At 35.7% G+C, this 20,299-nt stretch overlaps 1 protein-coding gene across 1 annotated transcript in view; it reads left to right on the top strand.

Moving 5' to 3' along the window:
* Positions 1-20,299, top strand: part of stg1 (stargazin-like protein) — a 1,309,117-nt gene that overhangs the window by 562,048 nt on the left and 726,770 nt on the right. The gene's annotated exons all lie outside the window — the stretch shown is intronic.

Genomic DNA, 20,299 nt, shown 5'->3' with positions numbered 1-20,299 from the left:
GGTCACTCATCAAAGACACTGCTAGAGTTGTCTACAAACGTAAAAGGTCAAAAAAAGACATTTTGATTTCTGAATTTTTACCAAGCCAAGGTTGCTTTATGTGCTAATGTAACAAATTTGTGTGAAGTGCGTGTACCATAAAAATGGTATGTGTTAGAAAATTTTGGTTTTCAAAAATGAACTCAGGTAAAATGACGTAGTTTCATTTAAAGGACAGAAACAAAGTTTAAATTTGTTGTCCAGTGTGACCGAAACAACAGATGGCAGCACAAGAAGAAAGGAACGAACGCCGTTTTAGCTATTTCACTTATCATTAAAGGCATTTTTGGATATAAGCAAATTGTGTTAAATGATCTGAATGTTAAATTTTCAAGTCTGTGTCAATTGTGCTTGTTTACTTTCCCATTGCCGTGGAACGTTGCCTCGTCACTAAAAGTGAATTTGGCTGAAAGGTCTTCATTATTCGCCATTAGTGTCAATAATTTGTCACATAAAACACGTCGTTTTGCGTCATGGTCATCAGGTTTCAAGTTATGCACTAATTGCAGTTTGTAGGGGTGAAATCGCAGACGAGAGCGTAGGACCTTGGAAACGGTGAATTTGGAAATGTTTAACTGCAGGCTAACTGTATGCACAGACTTTCGAGGACTATGCAAAACGCTTCCCGCACCTGTTCTACAGTTTCCGCACTGACAGGTCGTTTCCTTGAATGGCCTTTCCTTTTCTCACAGTCCCCCTTATAACCCCTTTTTAAATAAAGTATTTTGAATTCCATATAGGCTAAAATCTAAGTTAGGACGAACTTAATTTATATTCAAATTTTCATAGAAATCCGTTCAGTTATTATCGCGTGAAAAGGTAATAAACATCCAGACAGACATCAAACAAAAATTTCAAAAATTCGATTTTCGGTCTCATGATGGTTCTTGCATGTTAACACCAGTTATTTCTGGAAAAGCGAAAATTACAAGAAAAGTTTGGTTACAGATTTATTATTAGTGTAGATAAACATTAATTCTAAACATTTCTACATTTTTCTTGAAACACCAATCTTCAATTTTTTTATTCCACTTCATATCCTACGCGGGATTTCTGTAGTACTAAACATTCAATTACATAATTTTCAGCATGTTGAATAACCTGAATTGCCGTTTGAGGTGAATTTAACAATGTTTGATTATTTCATTTATGAATGCTGTTCTTCTGTTATCAAAAACCTATCATGTTCAAAACTAATAAAATAAACATAAACGAGTCGCCTCTCGCGCGAAGAAATTAATAATAGTATAATAATAATAATAATAATAATAATAATAATAATAATAATAATTTGTATATACTTGTTTATTTACTTACTCATTTTCTCATTTACTCATTTACTCATTTATTCATTTGTTTTGCTGTACAACAGCCAGAGACCAATAACAGTTCAGCACAAAGCGTAATTGCAATATGACAATATTGATAGTGACAAAATAATAAAAAAGTGCACAAAATAATTGTTACACAAAAAGACAATTACAATTAATGTCAATATGTCAATAATGACGGTGGATAGGCAGAATAATGGATGAATTTAAATACATAATCAAGAATATTATGAGAATAATAGTGATGATACAGTGATAATTAAGTATATTGTGTGAAAGAATACATAAATGATAAATCATTGCCAAGAGCAAACTAAGTCTATACTTTGAAGGTATCGAATTTGCAGCCATGCATGTTGGCATTTTTAATGCACCTGGAGACTAGTGAAAGAAATTCCGAAATAGAACAGTTTGTGGGCTCTCATATCTTTCGTTGTAATACGTAAGGTAATATTGTTTAAGGAGGAATCACAGGATATATCACCTTTGAGGACCTTACAAAAGAACACATAATCTAGCTCATGGCGTCTAGCATATAGGTTTTGACAATTAAAATATTCACATTTTCTCTCATAACTACACCCAGAATTAATGGGCAGAAATCTGAATGAACATAAAGATAAATAATAATACATTCGCCTCTTCACAAAAGACATGTTCAAAACGAATAAAAATAATGCAAATACTTTCATTAAAATTATTTTTATCGAAGTGGATTAAACGTTGTACGATATAGGCCTACTTATCGTAACTTCATATTACAATAATCATATTTCGAAACTCAAGAATAAAAAACTGTATATTTTGCAAATTGAAATAAATATTTTACATCCCGCCTTAGTTCTCACTCACTGTTGCGCTGCTATGCAATTCATTATTTCATTCTACTTCTCCTTGTTAAGTGTTTTCAGAGACAGCTGAATGTTAATTACTTCCGGTCATATTTTAATTTTTAAATTCACTAAATTGGTTTCACCCGTACTCAGAAATTACACGGATTATTTCATAATTTTACCTACAGCATTTCTCATTGTCCTATGTTTTAAATACGTTTTCCAAGTTTCATTACATTGTGAATTTTCAGCATCATTTGTAAAACGATGCAAGTAGGTTTTCGTAGAAATTGAACGGCCTATACAGGATGTTTAAAAAACTACGGGGCATAATTTCAGGTATGTATTTTCCACATGTAGACAATCAAAATAGTTCATTACAACATGTGTCCGGAAATGCTTTATTTCCGAGTTATGGCCTTCACAACATTGAAATTCACCGGAACGTTTTTCTTTCCGCAGGTCGTTGCCGTCAAAGGAGACATTAAGAGGGCACTCTGACAGTTCATTCCGAGGCGAAGGTTACATTCAGTGTTGTGTAGGCGTTAGACTGTGCGACATGTATTCAAATCAAGATCTGGCAGAGATACACTTCATCTACGGTAAGGCGGACGGCAATGCTGCGCTGGCTCGTCGTTTGTACCAGGAGAGGTATCCACAGCGACAATGTCCAGATCGGAAGACATTTGTACGTCTCCATTACCGTCTGTGCGAGTATGGAAAATTTAACTCTCCTGGTTTGGGAAGGGGACGACCAAGATCTACAACTCCAGAAGTACAGGAGGAGATTCTGGAGGCTGTGAACATAACTCCTTCTATCAGCACACGAAGGGTAGTGTTGCAAGTCAATGTTCCTCATACGACTGTCTGGAGACTGTTGAAAGAGTATCAATTGTATCCTTATCATTTGCAACGTGTACAGGCCCTGTCACCAGCAGATTAACCTGCACGAGTTAGGTTCTGTCAGTGGTTCTTGCAGCAGTGTGGTGTAAATCCAAACTTTTTCTGCCTTGGTATTATTTACAGATGAAGCACAGTTCACACGAGATGGCATAACAAATTTCCACAATCAGCATGTATGGGCGTATGAAAACCCACGTGCAACTGTTCCATCTCATCACCAGGTGCTATTCTCCCTCAACATGTGGGCCGGTATCATGGTGATCTATTAGTTGGACCCCATGTACTTGTAAACAGACTTACGGGGCAGGCGTACACAAACTTCCTGGAAAACACCATACCTCATGTTTTAGAAGACACTCCACTGATCAATCAATCGTCAACACATTCACTTCTTGCATGATGGCGCTCCTGCACACTTCAGTCGTACGGCTCGCCGGTACTTGGATCGAAGGTTTCCTGATCGATGGATAGGTAGAGGTGGCCCAATTGCTTGGCCTCCACACTCACCTGATCTGAACCCTTTCGATTTCTACTTGTGGGGCCATTTAAAATCATTGGTTTATTCGTCTCCGGTGCCTGATTTGGAATCCCTTCGGAATCGAATTGTGGTATGTTCTGAGGATATACGCAATACTCCTGGAGTTTGGGATCGTGTTGGCAGGTCAATGAGACATCGATGTGAGGTCTGTATTCAAGCAGGAGGTGGACATTTTGAACATCTTCTGTAATGACAACGACCTGCGGAAAGAAAAACGTTCCGGTGAATTTCAATGTTGTGAAGGCCATAACTCGGAAATGAAGCATTTCCGGACACATGTTGTAATGAACTACTTTGATTGTCTACATGTGGGAAATACATACCTGAAATTATGCCCCGTATTTTTTAAACATCCTGTATATTGAACTTAGAAAGTTTGAATTTATTATTTATAAAATGAGAAGAGTTTTTTACATGACAACTGTACGGTGATGACTGTAACAAATTCTTTTTGCATTGAAGTTCTAGAGCTAGACTAACGAAACAACTAAGACTTGACACATTGCTGAAAAATATGAGCATTGAAGTTGAGATTTATGAATAACCCAATAAATCTCAATGAAAAAAGGAAAATGGAGGATAAACTATTAAAAGTACGCGATCACGATCCCAAGGTAATTCGTGGCTGTGAGGAAGAATCCATGTAAGCTCTAAGAGTTTTGGCCACTTATTTCACTGCGCTTTTCTCATTTCCTTGAAAGAACTTCGAGAATTTTTAAAGTGAAGAAGCCAAAAATGGACTTAACCAATAGGTATTACACAGGGGGCTGAATAATAATAAGATAATGACCATATAAAACAATGATATCAAAGAGGAACTTGAGGCTTAGAGTAAAATAATCATTTTTATCCATTACCTTGGTATAAATATCTAGAGAGGATAGAAAAGTATAGATGCTCCAGAAATGTTCAACAGCACAGTCTCGAAGGACTGATCACAAGAGGAAGGGCAAGTAAGCTGAGAATAGGCCGATTCATGAATTTTCTTCAGGATGAAAAGGTCTAATATCAATCATAGCACTTCCATATTCAAATCGCTGTTTTTATACGTGAGTCTTGCATTATCTAGTAGTTCCATATGAAGATCGGGTACATTGATCCGTCTACAAAGGAGAAAGCCAATGTTTACCTATTTAGATATAACACGCGTGACATGTCCCTTGCAATCAGCAAAGCATCATCTTTAGATAGAACGTGAAAGTCAAGGAATGTTGTGGACAGTAACGAATCTATCCTACAGAATGAATAGGCCTATTTACTTACTTAAAACTTACAAATGGCTTTTAAGGAACCGGAAGGCTCATGGCCGCCCGAACATAAGACCGCAATCGGTCCCTATCCTGAGCAAGATTAATCCAGTCTCTCTATCATCATATCCCATCTCCCTCAAATCCATTTTAATACTCTCCCATCTATGTCTCGGCCTCCCCAAAGGTCTATTTCCCTCCGGTCAATATGCATTTCTGGATTCACCCATACGTGCTATATGCCCTGCCCATCTCAAACGCCTGGATTTAATGTTCCTAATTATGTCAGGTGAAGAATACAAAGCGTGTAGTTCTGCGTTGTGTAACTTTCTTCATTCTCTTGTAATTTCACCCCTTTTAGCCCGAAATATTTTCCTAATAACCTTATTCTCAAACAACCTTAATCTCTGTTCTCCTCTCAAATTGAGAGTCCAAGTTTCACAACCATACAGAACAACCGGTATTTAACTGTTTCATAAATTCTAACTTTCATATTTTTTGAGAGCAGACTGGATGATAAAAGCTTCTCAACCGAATAATAACAGGAATTTCCCATATTTCTTCTGCGTTTAATTTCCTCCCGAGTGTCATTTATATTTGTTACTGTTATTCCAAGATATTTGAATTTTTTCACGTCTTCGAGAAATAAATCTCCAATTTTTATATTTAAATTTCCTACAATATTCTCGTCACGAGACAGAATCATATACTTCGTCCTTTCGGGGTTTACTTCCAAACCTATCGCTTTACGTGCTTCAGGTAAAATTCCCCGTGTTTTCCTTAACCATTTGTGGATTTTCTCCTAACATATTCACGTCATCCGCATAGACAAGAAGCTGATGTAACCCGTTCAATTCCAAACCCTCTCTGTTATCCTGAACTTTCCTAATGGCATAATTTAGAGCGAAGTTACAAAGTAAAGGTTAAATGTGATAGTGCATATCCTTGCATTAATATTTAAGAGCTGTTAATTATACAAATTGAAATTGTACAATGTTACCACAAATTAAATTTATTTTGTATACTATATCTATATGTTAAATACAATACTAATAAATAAATATTATCTTAAACTCTCAAACAATATTTTCTTTAATATTTGCGGCACCGTTTTCAAGGCATTGAATAATATTTATTTTGTCAGAAATACGCAGACGCGAATGTGTTTGTGACATGATGCCTTACTGGTATGCAGAGGCTTGGATTGTCGGCACAACAGACCACGTTATACTGTTTTCTGTTTTCTTTAGACTCAAACGCATTCTACTAAATCGGCAGTGCAGTGTAGTATAAAAAAATAACAAACTACGCGAATCTTGGGCTGAACACGACCGAGAAATGTTCACGCTGGTAATTTGTTCTCTCACTTTGCATGTCGATTGAATGTTCAATGTGTAATTTCCCTTTCTGTTAATGTACTCATCTGAATGAATGGAAGGTCGATTGATCTGAATATGGGTACAGTCAATCGTCCCGAATGTAAAAGGAAAAAATAATGCTGGGAGCAATCATCCATTGCAGTGTGTAGTTCAGCAACAGTCACAGAAATTTAATCCATAAATGTATTTCTCTTATAACACCATCCAAAACTCGAGAAAATGTAATGAAAACTGTACTTCGATGTATACTTACAACCATATCTTCTACTACCCTACTTTGGAAAACCTGTGACACTCAGTTATCTGTGTACAAATCTCATCTACTATTCATTAATTAGATTTTCTCTTCTGGTTTCGTCTTATTCGTCTACAAAATGTTCAGATAGCCACTTCAAATGTTATTTTTATAATGTACAAATGGACTTAGTCTCTAAAAAAAAATAACTCTTTAAGTACTTTATATACTTTCACATGTCGAGGAATGTTCATAAATGCAGCCATAACAGGCATTAACACTTTTACTACTTGATTTTGACCCTGTAAAATAATGATGTAACTTCACTTTTCTAAAGATATTCTACGACTTCTGAGAATTGACTTCACTTTACTACTGCTGTGTTTAGATGGCTTAGTCGGACATAACATTTTGCGTAGTAAATCAGGCTAGTACATTTGCTACTGCCAAGGAAAAAAGGGATGTGTGGTTAGGAAATATTTCATTACGTGTTTTGGGAAATCCATTGTTTTAATTCCCAATATGCTCAATCAGTGTAAGGGAGCAGTGCATGTTGGTAATAAATGACAGGGAGTTTTCGTTTTGTGCTTCAAATGTGCAGAAATTTCATCGGAACAAATGTTATATTTTAAAATTTCTTTGCAGAACGAAAAGTTACATTTGTCCATAACAAATTTCTGCACACATACAGAACAAACCTAAACTTCTTTCAATCATTTATTGTCATAATACACAGCTCTCTTAAATTGACTGAGCATATTGGGAATTCAATCAACCACTTCCCAAAATACGCTATGAAATCATGTATCATGTATTTATTTACACAGCAAGTGGGCAAGCACCCGGTGGCAGTGGTATACACAATATAAACAATACACAATAAAATGATAAGCAATACACAATAAAATTTACAGTACACAATACAATTTTACAATACATATACAATTTTATACACAATACAATAAGAATACACAATACAATTTAACACAATAATAATAAAACATAAATAAAATACCTAATTTTACAATACAATCTACATAATTATGCATAGGCCTTACATAAGTTTCAATTGTCTTTCACTTTACTCTCATCTCACTCCCTGTAGTGGCACTATGACGCATTTCACTGACACTTTAGCACACATTTCACTGACACTATAGGACACATTTCATTGACGCTATAAATTATCACTGATCGGAACTGTTCACTGCACTGTAAAACCAAAACTTCACTGACTCACCACGCTTCACTAATACAACAGCTCAAATAAGTCAAATAATTACACACGTATGCATACTTATAAACAGAACTACATTTAAACTAAGCATTTCTAGTCTAAGGCCCTCTTACACGCTATTTTTAAATAATTTACAATTCAAATCAAGGAAGTAACTCGTCAGGCTAGATAAATACATGTCACCTTAAAAAATTAAATGTTAAATGTCACCTTAATTTTAATTTTCACTTTATACACAACTTTTTAAGATATTCTTGAACCTCCTTAAAGAAGGACAGCCCTCAAAGACCGCTGGAGGTAGGTCATTCCAATCATTTATAGTTCTATTTAAAAATGAGAATTTACCTACATCCGTTTTTTGTTTCCTACATTTGATTTTAAAATCATGATCGTTCCTACCATAGTCCATTGGCTTTTCTAACCGAGCCGTTATGTCTACCCATGCTTTCTGACCTAGATGTGCTCTATAGAATGATGTTATTCTAGTTTTCCTACGTCTGTTTTCCAAAGTTTCCCATCTACGTTCTTTTATCGTATCGTTTCCATCTTCTCTTTTACCTTTAACAAATTTAGCTGCCCTATACTGGATTCTTTGTAAGGAATTTATCTGATATGTTCTATAGGGATCCCAACATGTAGTTCCGTATTCCATTAATGATGCTATTTCCCTCGATTTGGGGCTAGCCTTTCTCAAGATTCTCATAATAAAGTGAAGTGACCTCCATGCTTTACCCGTAACATTATCAACATGCTCTCCCCAAGAAAGTTTGGAGTTTAAATACACTCCTAGGTATTTACAACGTTGTTCTTGCGGAATTACAACACCAGTGAATTCGTAATTTAGACTAGTTTCCTCTCGGGTTTTACAAAATGTTATAGATTTATTTTAGAACCATTTATTTTCATCCTATGCATTAACTAAACAAACAAATGTTCCATATAAAACAATTTTATCTCGATAAGGAAGAAGAAACGGACAAAAGTATATGAAACCTTTTTTTTTTTTAAATATCTCAAAGAATAAGCCACTGAAATTAACTACATTACTTACGGTTCTCCTAGTATAATAAATTCATTTCTCAGTACACTGATTTAGATAATGTAAGTATGGTGAAATTCAAACTTGAAATTAGAGAGATAATTAATAAGAAAATTTAACATGGGATTAAGTAATTACATTAATTTTTAATCGGAATCTCATTTACTTATGAATATTAGTTACGAACTCTTTCAATTTTGTAGTTACTTATTTATAATATACGCTATTGTTTGTAATTTGTTTTTTTTACTCAAGTTTTTTTTTTATTTTGTCTTCTTCATTCTGCTTATCTACAGTGCAATTTTAAACTCCAGACCACTAGTGTTGCTGATGCAGAGGTAAATTCATTTTATTTAATTCTTTTGTTTTCGTATTTAATATGTCATTATTGTTTAAAGTATGTAATAGTTTTTTTAGTAGACGCTATCTAAAATAGTTGCTTTTCTGCCGCTAAAGTCGTCATGGCAACCTTGAGTGGCATTTCAAACAAAATCAACGTAGCACTGTCTAAATCCGTATTCGTATACAGCTTATACGAGATTCGGATCCAGAGGTTGTGACAATAGTCTTAGGCTACCAACTTTAACAGGATTTCATATAAAATACTTCACCATATAACAACAAATAAAAGCCAATATTGTTTCATTATGTTTATCAGAAACTTTACCAATGTTTTAAACAAAACAGTTCATCATATAACAACAAATATAACCAAACATTCAATGTTTCTGGTTCGGATTGAAATTTCCTCGGGATTATCACTCATATTTTCACAAAACTAAACAAAGTATTCCATAAATAAACAAGTTCATATGTATTGTTTAGAAATGAGCGCTCTGAATATGCACCGCCGTCTATATTCGTATTCGTATATGGGATTCGAATCTAGTCGGCAGTGATAATCGACATACTTACTAAAACAGGGTTTTAATATGCCAGCATTGTTTCAGGCGGCGGTGAAAATATGACAATTGACTATGTCTTTTATACTTATATTTATATTTACTTTTACTTTATTTCATTTTATATAATTCAGAGAGGTTTAACTAAAATTATTGTATGCACCATGTACGCAAACTTTCAGGGAACTCGTCCCATATTTTGTTTGGATCCTGCTACTAAATTCGTCCGCTAAAGCTTATTTTGCATACTTGAAACATAAATAGCTATAGTATCACTGTAGGCGACTGGCACAGGTGAGTGATGCACATCTACATCACATGACAAATCTAGAAGAGGAGAAGAAAACACTTCTCACGCGCTTGAAGATTGCTCCAAACAGCGTCACTCCTTAAACTACAGGAAAATATCTCAGAGAAGTTCTCAGAAAACAATCATTCCAGTCATGGTGTCAGCTCCCATATAAAGGCAAAGGTGTTTGTACATATGAAGAATGCCCCAAAGCAACTACTGGATCTCTTCTAAAAAGTGTCTTTCGTCTTCGGAATACAGTAATGTCTTCAAGGTGTCTTGCAAACCGCAGTGAGATCTGTCACTGGCAAAACCTTCAATACTACCCGTTGTCGCTATCCCGGCTGCAGCGAGACTGAAACACTTGGCCACGTACTGGGGTTCTGTAAGAAAAGAGAGCTACTGCGTAACGGACACTATCGTGCCCGTACAGCTATTGCCAATCCCCTAAGAAACAGAGAATGGGAAATACATGAGGAGAGTCATTGTGTGTCAGAAGATGATTCTCATAGAAGGGTGGATATAATTGCCATCATAGAAGAACCCGGAAAGCAATGGTCTTAGATCCTACGATTTGCTTTGAACGAGACACGAACGAGATATATAGATGATGACAAGCGAGCTAAATATGTACCTTGTCTTCCACACCTCAGTAAAAATATGGCATTTCGCTTTGCAACTAGGACGTTACAGGTTTACTCTTTGGAGCCAGGGGTTGTTTGCCAAAATTTACATGTAATAACCTTAAATATTTTAAAATTAGCTTTTATGAGGTTCAGAAGATAGTGATGGAAATTCTGAATGCCTCTCTTCTTTATATGTTAACACACAAATTTTTACGGAAAGATTATTATTTTTTGGTCCTACAGAATATATCTGTTATAGTAACAATTAATATTAGAGGAGAAAAATTCGTTCCGGCGTCGAGGATCGAACCCGGGTCCGTGGTTCTACGTACTAAGCGCTCTCACCATTGAGCTATGCCGAAGTCCAATCCACAGCACTGGATCGAAACCCATACTCCAGTGTTTTTCCCTTTGTGGCCTGACTCCAAGTTGGGCACGTATGTTGACATTTTATATTAAGTCAACTGCCATTATACAAGAAGCGCACTCAGTTGAGTGACTTGGTGGCCGGGATTCCACAGTAATATGCACAGTAATCTGTACAGAAATATGCACTGTTGCTAGAAGAATCTACGCAAACATTATTATTGTTTGGTCCTACAGAATATATCTGTTATAGTAACAATTAATATTAGAGGAGATTGGATTGGACTTAGGCGTAGCTCAATGGTGAGAGCGCTTAGTACGTAGAACCAAGGACCCGGGTTCGATCCACGGCGCCGGAGTTAATTTTTCTCCTCTAATATTAATTGTTAACAAATTTTTGTTTTAATATAGGCTACAAAGCTAGTAATTATTTTACTCATTTCATTTCCCTTTAGCTTTTATGCTTGTTAATTCCGGATCCCAGTGGTCAATCTCACTTGAGACGGATGATTTTAAATAAATCTTAGTAGTGTTCTTTTAATGTATTTAATATGTATTTTTGTAATAAATGTTGATAGATTGACTAATTAATAAATAAAGAAAAAAAGATGAAGATTAAAACGATTTACACTCAGTTTCAAATACTTCAAGTAAACTTGAAGTAAAGGAGGTTGTTATTTAAAATATAGAGAGCTTTCGATTGCTTCATGCTAAATTACCCCCAGAATATGTAGTACAGTGCGTTCACTTCCCCCTGCGGCCGGGCGATGAACAGCAAGCACGCGGAGCAGCAATAATATAGCCTACCAACGCGCTGCCAGCCGTGCTTAAGAATCACTCAACAGCTGTCCATCATTTTGCAGTCAGCTGGCCTAATTGCGTTCTGTTTCAACAATCAGTTTGCTTTACTGAACTGCTTTAAAAAAACGCCTCAAGGCCACGCGTGGTGGTTTCCGTAAGCAGTCAGTTCAGCATATGAATGGAAATTTTATCAGAAGATGTCAAGAATGCATCAATGCAGATGAACACCACTTTCAGCATCTTTTGTAACAAGGTTAGTACTCAAGTGATAACAATAAATGAGTAGGATAAGCTTGTGGATTGATACACGTCGCTAACTAATGCTCCACGCTTGCTGGCCGGCCGCAGGGGGAAGCGAACGCCCTGTATTTTAATGATCTCTATTACAGCCATATTTCCGATGTTAATTTAGAAGTGTCACACCGCTCTCACTGGTGGATAACGCTGTAAATGTCGCGAATCGTTTGTATGTCTATCCCTAATTCATCCACGTACAAAAAATTTTGATCCTTTTGCTTTTATACATCATGAATACGCTACTTAAATCGCAACTTTTTCTAATGAAAGTGAACGCTTATTTCTGTTGAAATTTGAAAAGCTCATACCACCTCATTCAGATACTTTTTTGTCTGATTATAGAAATAAAAAAGAAACAGTAGCGTCACGTAACAATGACCGCTTTGGTGAAACAGTTGCCGGTATAAAGCAGTGGAGGTTGGCATCATGATGTCCGTCATTAATATTCATAAGCTTGTATTTATCCTGCAAACAAAACGACACACACATCGTCTGTTAACAAATTGCGTCTGTTATTTTATATAGCACTCGCTCGCTTCTTATAGACAAGCGATTCCACATCAGTGTGATCCATTTTATTTGATTCTTTACCTGAAGAGTGTGTTTTTTACACGTTTTTATTAGTGTGAAGTTATACACAATTTGTGCATTAATAAAACCAATATATGGGCTATTCCATATGAAATCGATCAGTAAAAAACCTCGAATTTTTTATGCTGAGGAGAGTGCATTTGCAAAAATATACTATCCAAAGTCAAACGGTTTTCGTATTGTTGAGCGACAAATTTAGCATATTTTAGAAAAACAAGCCTCTTTCAGCGCTCAGAACTCTGGAACCATTTACTGCAGAACATTGAAAGAGAGCTCATTTGAAGCGACATTTGGTAGGTTATGATAAGAAGTAATCATTTTTATTGTATACAGAGAGACAGATAATCTGATTTTACTTACTTTTAGGCTTTTTGCCCATTTGTAAAAATGTAAAAAAATATTGAGAAAAAACCTTGCATTATTAAGAGGGATTCGGAATTGTTTGTTTAGTGTCACGGCAATAAGTTTCGAGGGTATTAAATAAATTATTTTCACACGCCTAGAATTGAAAGGCGCAACACAGCACGCACTGGTCGAGAGATGAAGATAAGCGAGTGCTGGGCGTCATTTTACTCCTGTGTTTATGAAAACCTGTGATAAAGCTAGTCCAGCTATGCGCTACTAGACGAAACATGACGTGTTTATGTCTCCTGGCCTTGCTTGCCTAGGCTAGCTCCCGCCTCACAGTCAGTTGGTTAGCTCACGCGCGTACTATTTATTTTCTTTATTTGATTTTTCAATAATTTCTTATTAACGTTGCACCAGTAAAAAATACGTGTTTATTTGTACTTTCAATGCGGAATCTAACCATATATTTTAAAAATATTTTTTCGTGGGCAAAGGTGTCTTAATTAAGAAAAATCTAAATGTCTCCATTTCCATAAAAAGTAAGAAAAACTGTTTATATGTCAATATAAACTTTAACTTTTCAGCATCAAAATAAACCGTGATTTTGATCATTGGGTGAAAGGGTTTCGGAGCCACAACAGTTTAAAGTTGCTAATTTTATGAAAATACGATATTTAAAACATTTTTAATTTAAACACTATGAAGTTCTGATGCTTCGAACTTTGCACAAAGCATTGTATCATAGTTGTCTACGGACAGAAAAAGTTTCATTGTATTTAAAAATTGCAAGGTCAATTTTCTCTATATATCGGTCGATTTGAGATGGAAGAGCTCATATACAGGAATGAAACAAATTTTGTACAGCAATAGGAATGTAACAGAATAATTAAAATGCAGTAGTCTGATAGTTAAAAAAATTAATAAATAAAAATTATGGTTTATTTAACGACGCTCCCTCTGCCGAGGTTATATAAACGTCTCCGGTGTGCCGGACTTATGTCCTGCAGGAGTTCTTTCTTTTACATGCCACTAAATCTAGTGATATGAGCCTGTCGCATTTAGCACACTTAAATGCCATCGACCTGGGCCGGGATCGTACCCACAACGTCGCGCACAAAGACCAGCGCTATACCAACTGCGCCACCCAGGGCGATTCTGATATTAATGAAAATTTACATTCATCATTATCATCGTCCGTCACGAATTAGGCCTGTGTAGACCTGTTTCGGCCCCATCTAGCAGTCTTCCAAAGGGTCTTCCAAATCGTCGATGTCCTCTGGGTTGATATTGCATCAACATTTTGGGGATTCTTGAATTGTCCATTCGTTTTACATGGTGTAGCCAATTTAGTTTGTATCTGTTTATTTTTTCTTCTACTGACTCTACTTCTAAATGTTCCAATATTTCTTCATTCCTTTTTCGTTCTAAAGGAGTATATCCTGCTGTCCGTCTGAGAAATTTCATTTCCGTTGCTTTGATTCTGCTCAAATTTCTTTTCCTTAATGTCCAAATCTCACTTCCGTATAAAAGGGAGGGTAATGCTAGAGTATTATATTTTTTTTATTCTTGTGGATTTGTGGATTATTCTTTGGATTTACATTATATAAGTTAATTTACACGATTTTATTACAATGTGAAAGTAATATAAAAATTATAGCGTAATTATGTAGATATAATGTGAAAACTTATCTTCAATGAGTCATCAGTATTTTGGAATTTATTCGTTGTTATTCTGGCGATATGCTGCTGCGAGGTGATATGCCAGTCAGTCATAATCACCAGTCTTAAAAAACGGATGGGATAAGGGCCGTAAGATTTACTCCCATAAAGATTCAAATTTATAAAAATGTCTTATTGAATTTCGTGCATAAAAACCGAAACATATTTAATTTGTATTCACATAAATATAAAACTAAAGGATCAGACAACATATACTTGACAGAACCTAAATATACCACAACTGTAGCTTATAATTACAATAGAAACTTCGGTCCAAGGCTCAATAACAAGAAAAACAGCTAAATTCCCAAACATTCAATTTGCTAATGCTCCTTGTTTAGTTTATTTTTTTAAATATTATTGTGTAGGGTAAAATATAATGTTTCAATTATTGTAATGTCTGTATTTTTCTTTTTATCTTTTTACTTTTTATTCTATTAATTAATATTTTGAAATTAAAGGACGAGGAAGCTAAGCAAAATTATCAGGTCGAAATTTCGAATAGGTTTGTCACTTTAGAAAGTTCCGACGAAGTAGAGAAAGAATTAGATGTTAATAGCGTGTGGGAAAATATTAGAGATAGTATCAAAATTGCAGCTGAGCAGAGCATAGGTTATTATGAAACTAAGAAAAAGAAACCGTGGTTTGATGAAGATTGTTGCATGGTAGTAGAAAGAAGGAAACAGGCAAAATTGAAATTCTTACAGGATCAGTTGAGGAGAAGAGAGATAATTATTTCAATGAAAGACGGGAAGCAAGTCGTACACTTAGGAATAAAAAGAGAGGTTACTTGAAGGAAAAACTGAATGAGGTAGAAACAAATAGTAAGAATAAAAACATTCGAGATTTATATAAGGGTATAAAGGAATTTAAGAACGGATATCAGCCAAGGGTAAACGTGATCAAGGATGAGAATGGTGACTTGCCTGCAGACTCTCCATCAATCCTAAACAGATGGAAAAACTATTTTGCGCAACTACTAAATGTACATAGGCCAAATAGAAATGATCGGGGCGATATTGAAATACAAACTGCTGAGCCATTTATACCCGAACCCACGCTTTCCGAAGTCGAAATTGCGATAGAAAATCTGAAAAAGTACAAGTCTCCAGGTATCGATCAAATTCCAGCAGAATTAATACAAGAGGGTGGAAGTGCATTATATAGCGAAATTTATAAACTTGTACTTGCTATTTGGGAAAAGGAAATTGTACCAGAACAATGGAAGGAGTCCATAATTGTACCTATTTTTAAAAAGGGGGACAAAACCAACTGGGGATAACTTTCGAGGAATATCAATTTTGTTGACGTCGTACAAAATTTTGTCCAGTATTCTTTTGAGGAGATTAACTCCGTACGTAGATGAAATTATTGGGGATCATCAGTGCGGTTTTCGGCGTAATAGATCGACTATTGATCAGATTTTTTGTATTCGGCAGATAATGGAGAAAAAATGGGAGTATAAGGGTACAGTACATCAGTTATTCATAGATTTCAAAAAGGCATATGACTCGGTTAAGAGGGAAGTATTATATGATATTCTTATTGAATTTGGTATTCCCAAGAAACTAGTTCGATTAATTAAAATGTGTCTCAGTGAAACATACAGCAGAGTCCGTATAGGTCAGTTTCTATCTGATCCTTTTCCAATTCACTGCGGGCTAAAGCAGGGAGATGCACTATCACCTTTACTTTTTAACTTCGCTTTAGAATATGCCATTAGGAAAGTTCAGGATAACAGGCAGGGTTTGGAATTGAACGGGTTACATCAGCTTCTTGTCTATGCGGATGACGTGAATATGTTAGGAGAAAATACACAAACGATTAGGGAAAACACGGAAATTTTACTTGAAGCAAGTAAAGCGATCGGTTTGGAAGTAAATCCCGAAAAGACAAAGTATATGATTATGTCTCGTGACGGGAATATTGTACGAAATGGAAATATAAAAATTGGAGATTTATCCTTCGAAGAGGTGGAAAAATTCAAATATCTTGGAGCAACAGTAACAAATATAAATGACACTCGGGAGGAAATTAAACGCAGAATAAATATGGGAAATGCGTGTTATTATTCGGTTGAGTAGCTCTTATCATCCAGTCTGCTGTCCAAAAATCTGAAAGTTAGAATTTATAAAACAGTTATATTACCGGTTCTTCTATATGGCTGTGAAACTTGGACTCTCACTCTGAGAGAGGAACATAGGGTGTTTGAGAATAAGGTGCTTAGGAAAATATTTGGGGCTAAGCAGGATGAAGTTGCAGAAGAATGGAGAAAGTTACACAACGTAGAACTGCACGCATTGTATTCTTCACCTGACATAATTAGGAACTTGAAATCCAGACGTTTGAGATGGGCAGGGCATGTAGCACGTATGGGCGAATCCAGAAATGCATATAGAGTGTTAGTTGGGAGACCGGAGGGAAAAAGACCTTTAGGGAGGCCGAGACGTAGATGGGAGTATAATATTAAAATGGATTTGAGGGAGGTGGGGTATGATGATAGAGACTGGCTTAATCTTGCACAGGATAGGGACCGATGGCGGGCTTATGTGAGGGCGGCAATGAACCTTCGGGTTCCTTAAAAGCCATTTGTAAGTAAGTAAGTAAGTAATTAATAAAATACTTACCTTAAGCTTTTGTGGAATTCCACCTGAGCAAGAGTATGTAGTACAGACACATTATTTAGTCCTGACAGCTCAACGACGCGAAAGAGGGGAAGTGATAGGAGTAGTGGGGAGAGCTCCGGAGTAGAGATAAGGGCCAGCGGTCGGTAAAGGAATGCAGTACAGCTTAATTCTGTAGTGCTCGGGAAAAGTGGCAAAGTAAAAAATGTTAATTTTACAGGAGAAGGAAAAAAACTGTCTTCACACTGGTTTATGTCGATTTGATTTTCTTCTGTATGAATTATTGTAATGGGAGAAATACTTATGTATCTTTTGCCAAGAGAGCAGATGTTCCCTAAGTTGTCAATAAATTAATAAAAAATGTTTGTGGAAACTGACTTATGCCACTTTTCCCAAGCACTGCAGAATTGTATAGAAACATGCTGCTCTAGCACACGCATGACATCCCATTGCTCCGAAGACAAGCGAGTGACTAACCCAAACACCCCTTGAAGTAACTAAATGGACTCGCCTGATTCAGGCACACATCTCCGGCGACTGTCAGGACTAAATAATCGTACTTTACTCTTACTGGGAGTGCTAGAGGATTAAAAAAGAACAATATGTATCTTTCTTCTATCAATAAATTATTAGTACTATTATTATTATTATTATTATTATTACTATTACTACTACTACTACTACTATTATTATTATTACTATTATTATTATTATTATTATTATTATTATTATTATTATTTATAACACTTATTGAAAATTTAACATAACAGCAAAAAAGAAATTTTGAAATAACCTGTAAGAAATAGAGACTCAAAATAATTTTACAACAAATATTATAGGACCTATTACGTGGTGGTGGTGGTGGTCCCGAAGATGGCAATTCTGCAATCACAAGCAGAGAAAATCTCTTCGTTATTTGTTATAAGATCACAACATAAGTATGACAAGGAGCGAAAATACAAGCAATGAGGTTTTATATTACGGAGATTAATCCCTATCTCATTCTCGGGTTTTGAATCTATGTCTTCTGGGTTTTGAGCCAAAACCGCATCTATTGAACATTGAAGAACAGAATTACCGTATATTACTATATGTATATGCTTTATAACATAGAATAGCTTTTAAAAGTCAAGTACTGATAGAGAACTTGATTATTATATCCATTTATTTTTATTTCCGCTTTTTACAAACCTCCCCACTTCCACTTCTAAGCCAATTACCACATCTGTTGTACCTCCTCTCCACTCCAAAAACAAAAGATAGAAATTCTGCTCACGTTCCTGAGAAAATAATACAACAGGAATATACACTCCAAAAACATAGTGTTTCCATTCTATGAAACCATAGCCATGCTCTTCCTGCCTTAAGAGAGTGTAAGGGTGGAAAGATCTCAACCCCTTCTCTATATGACGTCACTGTACTCTATAAATTGCAGTAAGTAACTACACTACATAGCTAGGGGCTATCTGAATCCCGATAAATTTCCCGCCCTTCCCACCCACCATCCTCTCATGCATACCCACACAAATTTCTGTTACTAACTGGAGGTTCCCTGGAAACTTCTACGCTTAGCTCTGAAATGCGGCACAAAGCTGCTGATGTTTCTCTTTCGAGAAGTGAGAACGCAACTACTATGGGCTAGAACGCAGGGTTACAATACCAGGTACAGACCATGTATTGTAACATAAAAGTAAGTTTTAGGTAAAAACAACCACGAAAATTTTCCAAAATTACCTCTGTGTATTTCTGCACAGAAATAATACTTATTGTGTGATAACATTTGTATATACAGACAAGTCCTTGAAATTGTTAAACGACGTAGATGAAAAAAATCATGCAACACATTGTAGCTTTAACAACTATACAGGATGTATTAAAAGATATGGTCAACCGTTAAGAACGTGATGTAGGACCCATTTTCTGGAAAATGTGTTCATACAATTTTTTATAGTACATCACAGATTTTTATAATTGGTTATTTTACTACGCTTTATCAACTCCTATGATTATGTAGCATCTGAATGAGATGAAGGTGATAATGCCAGCGAAATGAGTCCAGTGTCCAGCGCCGAAAGTGGCTCAGCATTTGATCATAATGGATTGAGGGAAACCCTCGAACAAGCCTCAACCAGGTTACTAGTCTCAACTAAGATTTGAGCCCAGGCCCGCTCGTTTCACGGCCAGACATGCTACCGTTACGACAGTGGTGGACGTTCCAGTTCTCGCGTTTCACGATGATAAACATTGTTATGCCCCATTTGGATTATTTTTTGCTAAATAATTAAGATAAGTACTTGAATAAGCATAACAATTCCGGTGTGTCATTAAAGTATGAGATATTTCAAAAGTCAGTTCAAATATTAAACCGCTATAAATATTATAATATTTGAGATGGGGAAAAAACAAAAACATCACAGTGTTGGGCAAACAACGGGGTTTACAAAACATTGGGAAGATGTCCGACGTCTCTTGTTCAACGCACAGCATTTTGCAGATAATGTTTGGAATATCTATCTATCTATCTATCTATCTATCTATCTATCTATCTATCTATCTATCTATCTATCTGTCTGTCTGTCTGTCTGTCTCTATCTATCTATCTATCTATCTATCTATCTATCTATCTATCTATCTATCTATCTATCTATCTATCTATCTATCTATCTATCTATCCATCCATTTATTTTGGTGTAGTTAAGACCATCAGGCCTTCTCTTCCACAATACCAGGAATACCAATACAATAATAGAAATAAACAGAAAAAATACACTATGTACAAAGTAAAGCTACACAAGAAATAAAGAGATAGTGAGAGAGAGAGAGAGAGAAATATATAAGCAATTTCTTGCGAGATGACATCTTTCAGTTGCAGTAGGATTGTTGGATATGTTAGGAAAACTCGTTCTTTAAAGTAACCTCACACGCGAGCGCAGCTCTGGATCTGTAGAAAAACGC

The sequence above is a fragment of the Periplaneta americana genome, chromosome 11 (assembly GCF_040183065.1).
Source record: "Periplaneta americana isolate PAMFEO1 chromosome 11, P.americana_PAMFEO1_priV1, whole genome shotgun sequence".
NCBI classification, from domain to species: Eukaryota; Metazoa; Arthropoda; class Insecta; order Blattodea; family Blattidae; genus Periplaneta; species Periplaneta americana.
The sequence above is the reverse complement of the archived record's forward strand: the minus strand, read 5'-3'. Positions and strand labels throughout refer to the sequence as shown.